The following is a 7826-nucleotide window of genomic DNA, read 5'->3' as shown; positions in this document are numbered from 1 at the left end:
CGTCACTTCATGCATCAAACAGGCTGCACACTCCCGTGTGTGTGTGTGTGTGTGTGTGTGTGTGTGTGTGTGTGTGAGAGCGAGAGCGAGAGGAAAGAGAGAGAGGGCGCAATTCTGGGTGGGTGGTTTGCTTCAGAAAGCAGTTCTTTTGAAATGTTCCAGGGCCCGCTAGAAATTTTCAAAGTTCGTTTCAGGTCAAAAAGACTCTACTTAGAATTTGATATTTGGGAAGTTTGTCAGAAATATCCAAAGGTTCCTGAAACGAGTGGCCAACAGGATCATCCTTCAGGTGAAGCAATAGGGCTCCGTTTCCCACTGAGCACAGGACGCCGGGACCTCACAGGATCCCAGGGCGCCACGTGAGCAAACAGCCCGCGATCCCGTGGAGCACAGAAAAGCACCAAGTCTCTTTTCCAAGCAGATTACTTAACAGCAAAGGAACTTCCACAGTCTATTGTCCGAAGCAAACAGAAGTCCAAGGAAACCTGGTCCCGACGGGGAGAACCGGTTCTGATCGTGTGCGCGTGCGCTGCTGCCACACTGTTTGAGGGAAGCGAGTTTCCGTCCTGACTGGACGGCACAGACTCCTTTCCGGACCCCGAGACGCCTTTTCCCGCTCCTGCTCGTCCTCCCGTCTGTGACGGTGTCACTTCAGGGCCCATTCACGCTCTTCTCCCTCAACAGGTGTATCTTCAGACTCAGCCCTTTATACGGGAACATACACGTTCCTTCCTGGAAGGTGGCAGCGCTTCCCTTGTCATTTCTGTAGCTTTGATCACACACACTAGTGAGAATTCTCAACCTGCAACCTTTACTTTCTGGGAAGTAGGCAGTGGTGAGCCGTCCCGCGTGGGCTGCTGTGGACTGAGACTAGCAGGTGCCTTTTGTGGTTTCTAGAAACGTGCTTTTTCATAAAAACTCCTCGGCGTGGCCTACGACGTCTACTGATAACCCCTAATAACCTCAGGTTCTTGGCGACGAGGGAGCGGAAGGTAAGCTCTGCCCAGGGGCGAACGCTGCGCCAGCCCATCCTCCTTGGAAAGGACCTAGCCATCGGCGAGGGGGAGGCTCTCGGTGTCGTTGGCCCAGAGGCGCCGGGAACGTGTGAGCAGGCATCAGACGTGATTGCCCAAGAGCTCCCAAACCCTCGTCCTGTTTACATCCCCTTCGCTTGTTTGCTCTCATAACCGTGCTGAGTGCTCAGGAACTCACGAGGCTCGAGGCCAAGTGGCTCTCGTCCCCGGGGAGAGGCCCTTGCCCCGCCCGTGGCTCCGGGGGTGGCTTTCCTGGGGAAAAAGCGGGAGGAGGCGATACTAGAGAAAGCTTTATTTCTGTGGCCTCGAACGCCGAGGTTTCAAGGTTTCAATGCCCTGTGTGAAGCCCTTCCGTCGACCTCACTGAGAGAAGCTAAGGGAGACGGCGCTTTTCCCCGTGAGAAACGGGCCTTTTTTGTCTGAACAATTTGGGTAGAAAAGGGAAAAGCATTCAGGTTTCATTGATTCGACTGTCAGTCCAGGCCCTCGCGCCTTATTTCCGGGCCGTGTTGCTCCTGCCCGTTGTGGAGGGTGCCCGTGTGCGTGTGGGCCCCGCGATGGCTGGTGGCGGCCGTGGGGACACTGAGCCGCTGGGTGAGGGCAGGCGGAACGGGCGCTCTGGGCACTGACTCTGCGTCCAGCTCGACCGAAGCCCCCGCTGCACTTTTAAACGAGATGGGGGGGGGGGCCCTTGGGAAACTCGGGTTTGATTCCACGGAAATAAAGCTGCTTTCTTTTTGGTGAGTCCTCACCCGAGGATATTTTCCCGTGGATGTTTTTATTTTATTTTAATATTATTTTTTGGTCTTTCAAGATCCATGGATGTTTTTAGAGAGCGTGGAAGGGAGGGGGAGAGACAGAGAGAAACATCATGTGAGAGAGACACATCGATTGGTTGCCTCCTACACAAGCCCTGATCAGGGCCAGGGATTGAGCTTGCAACCGAGGTGCATGTCTTTGACCAAAATTGAACCCAGGACCGACGCTCTATCCACTGATCCAAACCAGCCTGGGCTGGAAATAAAGCTTTTTACTTCATTCTCCCGTGCGAGTCTCAGAAAATTCTTTTTCTTGGGATATTGCAAGAAAGTCAGCCCCATGAGCCCCTGGGGGGACGAGCCCCCCCCCCCCCCCAACAGTCTGAGGCTGTTGATAACCCTGATAAGGTGGAGTCACAGTAATGGCCCAGGTAGGATAACAGTTGTGCATCTACAGTATATCAAATTCTGATCACTCGGAAGTCACGTCTGTTTTAAATATATTTTTTATTGATTTTTTACAGAGAGGAAGGGAGAGGGATAGAGAGTTAGAAACATCGATCAGCTGCCTCCTGCACACTCCCTACTGGGGATGTGCCCACACCCAAGGTACATGTCCTTGGCCGGAATCGAACCTGGGACTCTTGAGTCCGTAGGCTGACGCTCTACTCACTGAGCCAAACCGGTTAGGGCATCACGTCTGTTTTAATTAAACCAATAAACTATTTACCAAAGGTTATTTTATATCGTGCTAACTTGAAAAAAAGACACATTTGGGTAAATTTCTATATTTTTCTGAGAAATTTTATCTAAGTGCTTGTTTAAGCCAATCAAGTAGAGCTCGGTTACACATTACCTTTGGAACACGGTCCGCAGGTAGAGAGGTACCTGCGGCCCACACTGGCCTGTGCACAGGCCGGCTCCGGGCGACCCAGGCCCAGAGCCCGGCAGGTGGAACACGCTGAGCTCGCTGCCGCAGCCTCTTTTCACTACTATTTGCAGATGAGGTTTTTAAGGTTTCTCATTTGCCCAATTTCCAACTATCTCCTCCTCCCCCACGCGTTTCCTGTGGAGGGAAGCAGCTCAGGCAGGACTGGATGGCTCCTCGTTTCGGGTCTGGCCTGACAGGCTCGCGAGACAGACAGCTGCTCTCAGTTCCCAGAAGGGCTGCAGCGGGAGCTCCAGGGGCTGCGCCATCACCTTTCTCCACGTCCGTCCGTCCGGGAGGTACTGTCTGTCTGACCTTCCACCCGGGCACAGGCTAACCTCAGAGGTGTCCCGGGGCCGCCGAGGCCCACGCGGTCACGGCAGGAAGGTCCCTGTGGGCGGGACTGGCCCTTCATCTTTCCACTTCCTCTGGGTTTGGCAGGACCGTCTGCAAGTGGAGGGAAAGGGGCTGACAAGATGTGTTCCTGTCCTGGGATGTGAGTTCGTGGTGGCCGGGGGCACAGGGTGTGTCTCAGAGGGCACCGCTCAGTAGGGCTGGAGCCGGCCTGGCCTGGCCGCAGGGGCAGCACAGCCACCCTCACCGACGGGCTAGGGTGTTTATGTTAAATGTATTTCCTGGTCTTTAAAGTTTTTCCAAACAGGCCCTCCCTCTGGGAGCTCGCCCACCCTTCCCTCCCCTCCTGCCTCAGGCGCTTACCTTTGCCTTCCTGGCTCCTGCACTCCAGGGGCCCTTCTGCTCTGAGTTGTTCCTGAGCCCACGCAGACCAGCAGGCTCACTCTTCTACCTCTAACTTTCTAGTAAACGTTCTCTTCTAATTTGACCAAAAAATATGATATAAAATTTTTCCAAACAGGTTGTAAATAGAGTGGACTTGTTTGAGGCCCTTCAGCGTTGGGGGGATCATTGGGGGTCTTTGTCCCGCCAGCGGGGGTCGTGCTGGTGACAGATTCGCTGTCGCCCATCTCGTTTCGTAATAACTGTCGTCAGCTCCCTGCCGACTGTCCCCTTCTTAACCCGGTTTCTCTGCGAGGCGTCAGGCTGAGTGGCAGCTGCGGTCGGGGTTGTCGGACACACCTGATGTCGTTATTCGCTTTAAGCCCATTGATCGGGCAGGTGATTCATTGACAGAAGCTCCTGAGGGCCCTCCCTGGGTCAAAGCCGGGTCTCTAACCGAGGCCCCTAGCTGGGCCTTTGAGGACAGTGAGAGATGGGAGGGGTGGTTCCGACAGATGACTCCTGAGCTCAGGTGGACAGGGAGCGGCGGGTACTGATCCCACAGACTTTTGATCTGGGCCCTCTTAGAGCTGATCCCCTGTGAGCCTTTTCTAACGTCTTGATGGCAGCTGTCTTGGAGTTTTGCAAAGCAGGTGTCCTCCTCCTCCAGTCGCTGAGCAGCCCTTGCTGTTACGTGGGCTCGTAGAACCTCCTTGTCTGACGGAAGGCCCTCGCCTCCCCACTGAGTTCTAGGCTGTTGCTTCTGTGCGAGCGGCCGGCGGTTGGCAGGGCCCCGGCTGCAAGCAAGAGTTTAGCCCACGCTCTGTCCGGCGTGACCAGCTGCCAGGGGGTGCAAGACCCACATTTTTTTCTGGCTGAGTTTGGGGCCCTAACCTGACAGTTGCCAGGCCACGTCCACAGAACGAGCTGGCCGCGGTTTGGGTGGGCGCTCTAAAAGCTGCTTTCTAGGTGGAAGTTTTTCCAATTTAAAGGATTCATCTCAATAGTGACTCAGACCAATAGTCCTTTCATGGCTGAGCCCTGGACACAGGTGCCCGTCTCCAAAGGGAGTGCCCAGGGCAGCTCAGGCCCCAGGAGCTCCTCAGGTGGTCGGAGAAGGAGCGCCCTCGCCGCAGTGCGAGGTGGTGGGCGCACACGGTGTCCTGTCGCCCACAACAGGAGGCGCCTCGGCCACAGACCCGCTAACTCGTGGCTGCGGCGGGCTCTACTGGGACGGGGTTGTTGGGGCCTCTCCTGACACTCCCCAGAGAGCCGGCCCAGCCGGGCAGGGACACGCGGAGCCCAGTCTGTCCCCCTGCCCAGCGGCACCCGTGAGGGCACGTTCCAGATGGTGGAGGCCCGAGAAGATGTTCCCTGTGGTCACAGCCAGGCTCTCGAGGTGAAACAGGAAAGGAGAGAAAGAAACCTGAGCACGCACTCACCAAGCCCGCCCGCCGCTCCCGCCCTCTGACCGGAGTTAGAGAAAGAAAAAGGGCCCTCACCCTGAAGACAGAGGTCCGGTGGCCGATGCGCAGGAACTTCCTACCTTCCGCAGCTGTTGTCAGAGGCCGCCAGGGCGCAGGGCCGCGGGGAGTCCTGCTTGGGTGCTAACGGCTGGTGTGAGAAGGAAGTTGACACAGAAGTTCCTGGGAGAAAAGAACAGCTCAGTCTGTGCACACGGAGGCCTCAGAAATGGAACCTACAGGAATGACCACAGCCAGCAGTTTCCTGTGTTTTAGACAAAGAAACTGTACGTTTGTGAGGCCGGACAGGGTGACAGGCGGGGCTCCATCAGAGGGGCCTCAGCTGTGCTCACAGCCTGGCGAGTCCCTGTCTGACGACGAGGCTGGCCCTGCCTCCCGGCTCAGGGTGCCGAGGGTCCCTCCAAGGGTGCAGCCTGGACAGAAAGGCTCTGCAGAGAGTCCACGCTGACGGGGGCCCGCCGGCCGCGGGTCACAGTGCTCAGGCCCAGGCAGGGGCTCCTGTCGTAAAGGCTCATCTTCGCCTCAAACCAGCTCTGCCCATTGTCGTGCATCTACCTTAACATGGTGGCCTGAGCGCGGCCGCCCCAGCGCACCTGCTCCTGCGAGGGCTCCTGCACCTCCCTCCTCCCTGACCTTCCTGTCCCCTCCCCATCCCAGTGCATAGAAGCTGCTGCATTTGAGATCTTGCTCCCAGCATTGCTGTCAGTTTGGTTCAAATAAGCTCCTACCCATTCTCTTCTTAGTCAATGGGGTGGCCGCCCTGAGCCCCACAGCACCCCCCCCCCGCCACCCCCACTGAGGAGCCCAGTGCATCCCACCTTCAGCAGCCAAACTCCCAGCCCTCTGAGTCTGTGCCTGGCGTCCGTGTTGGGAGCGCCAGTCCCTGGTGGCCGTTCTCGGCCTCTGCTGGGCGCCTGTGCTGAGGGCGGCTGTTGCCACCTTCACATTTGCTTCTGTGAGGCGGTGTCTGTGGGCTGCCTGCCTCTTCCGGGTCGATGTCAGCGCCACGGGTGTGCGTCTCCACGACCCTCCTGTGAGCGATGGAGACGCCAGCAGTTCCAGCCACAGAGACGGCGCGGGAAGCTCGTGTTTGACGGCCCGACCGCTGTGGAGAGATGAGCTCCACAGGAACGGCATCTTGCGGTCCGTCCCGTGCAGACACGCGCCCAGGCTTTCTAGGCGACCGAGCCCCAACCAGTGAACGAGCGGAGAGTCGCTGGAGCCTAGGTCACGTCTAAGGAAGAACGCTGAGCCTCATGACGAGCCTGCTCTTCGGGTGATATGGTCGCCCGCCCCTCGGTGCCTGGGCTCCGGGAACCCCCGCAGCCACCCAAACCCTCCATGCTCACTCCGCAGCGGCCGCAGAGGAGGGGCCTGGAGTCAGAGCGCCTCACTTCTCACTGTTCCCGCGGGGAGGGCGTCTCTGGGTCTGTTCACGTTTGTTGCTGCCACTTGGAGAAGCCGGGGAAGGGTTGTGGCTGCAGGAGGCTGTCCGTGTGTCCGGTGGCTGCGGAGCCACAGGAATGCGGGGTCTTGCGCACAGCTCACAGCCGTGCACCCCAAGCTCTCGGTGAAAGAAGGGACTGGGGTTTTGAAGGGGACATGTATGTATCAGTGTGAGATGTGCACACAGACCAACCCTTCCTCATCTGGTTTCCAGGGAAACCGTGCCACCCCTGCCCCAGCCCCGAGGCCCGGAAGCGCCCAGGCCCAGGCCCACCTCTGGGGCAGCTGCAGCCGCACGTCACAGCCCAGGTACCTCTCCTTCACTAAGAATGCATTTCCCACAACTTTTTACTAGTTTCTTAAGTGTTACATTTTCATTACAGAAACGTCAAAATACCACAAACACGATCTTTTTTTCCCCCTAACAACACAATCTTAAAAGCCCTCACTTTTCAGCAGTGAGACGTAGTTGCCCATAACACTTCGTTGTTTCCTGCTGTTTATGAGAATCATAAAGTATATCATGCATGCGCTCTATAGCCTTACCCATGGACCCGCTGCCTCCTGTACGCCCCACACGGGATGGAGCCTGCACCAGGCCTGTGCCCCGACCGGGAATGGAACCGTGACCTCCTGGTTCCCAGGTCGGCGCTCAGCCCCTGGGCCGCGCGGCCGGGCGGCTCCTGTCTTTACCACGAAGTGCTGTGCAGTCCTGTCCCCCCTGACCTGTTGGACGCTCCGAGATACTTGTCTCCCAGTGTGTGGCTGGTCTTCCCAGTTTGTTTTAAATGAATTAAAGTTAGAGCGAGCAGGTGGCCGGTGGCCGGTGGCCTTTTGTGCCGGGAGGCGAAGCTGCCTGGGGAGCACGAGGTGGGGCTGAGCGCTAAGCGGGCGCAGGAGGGAGCAGAGCCGCAGGGGGGGCGGCTGGGCCCGTCCTGCTGGTGGGCGGTGCGCGTGCCTCCCTTTGGCTGGCGCCACGCGGGGAAGTCCCTCCTGCCAGCCGTTCTGGGAGTTCCTTCCTCACCTCGCAGGGCAGCTCAGGGACATGCCCCTCGGGGACCAGACCCTGAGCCCCTCTCACGTGCGTTTCCCTGCAGGACGCTAGGAGCGCGCGGCAGGAGGCCGCCTCCGAATTCTCGGGGGAGAGCCAGGCCCGGGGGGCGCCCGTCCGCAGACACGGTGCCCGGCAAGGCTGCGCGGGAGCCACGGGGAGGCCGGGGCAGGTACGTGGGTCTGGGGTGTGCGCGTCTCAGGCGCAGCGCGTGCCGTCACCGGGCGGCCGTGGCTCTGAGTGGCAGTCCTCGCGGTGCGGGTCCTCGCTGGGGGTGGTGAGCTGTAGGGCAGGAGAGTGTGCCCGGTCAGAGCGCTGGGTGGGGCTGGACCCCGGGGCCCACAGCAGCCCTGCCTAGAGTGGGGCCCCAGCAGGTGCCTCCCTCCAGAC

The sequence above is a fragment of the Myotis lucifugus genome, unplaced genomic scaffold (genome assembly GCF_000147115.1).
Source record: "Myotis lucifugus unplaced genomic scaffold, Myoluc2.0 scaffold_2170, whole genome shotgun sequence".
Taxonomy (NCBI): Eukaryota; Metazoa; Chordata; class Mammalia; order Chiroptera; family Vespertilionidae; genus Myotis; species Myotis lucifugus.
Note: the sequence above shows the minus strand (reverse complement) of the source record.